Consider the following 236-nt stretch of genomic DNA (forward strand, 5'->3'; position numbering starts at 1 on the left):
CGCAACGATTCAAAACCGAAAAAAACTATTGTTTGGAGAGATTCATGATGTTTTAGTTAAAATTATCGTGCGGTTTTTTTCTTAGGGGAAAATTATGAAGCCCTCGTATTATCACAGAAAACAAAAAAGCCATAGACAGATAAACTGGGAAGCTCTAGGAAAGATACTTGGAACACACACACAAAATAAAAAAAAATAATGACAATGAGAATGACCGTAATAACTGTAATGAATAC

Source organism: Penaeus monodon, chromosome 32, assembly GCF_015228065.2.
Source record: "Penaeus monodon isolate SGIC_2016 chromosome 32, NSTDA_Pmon_1, whole genome shotgun sequence".
Lineage (NCBI taxonomy): Eukaryota > Metazoa > Arthropoda > Malacostraca > Decapoda > Penaeidae > Penaeus > Penaeus monodon.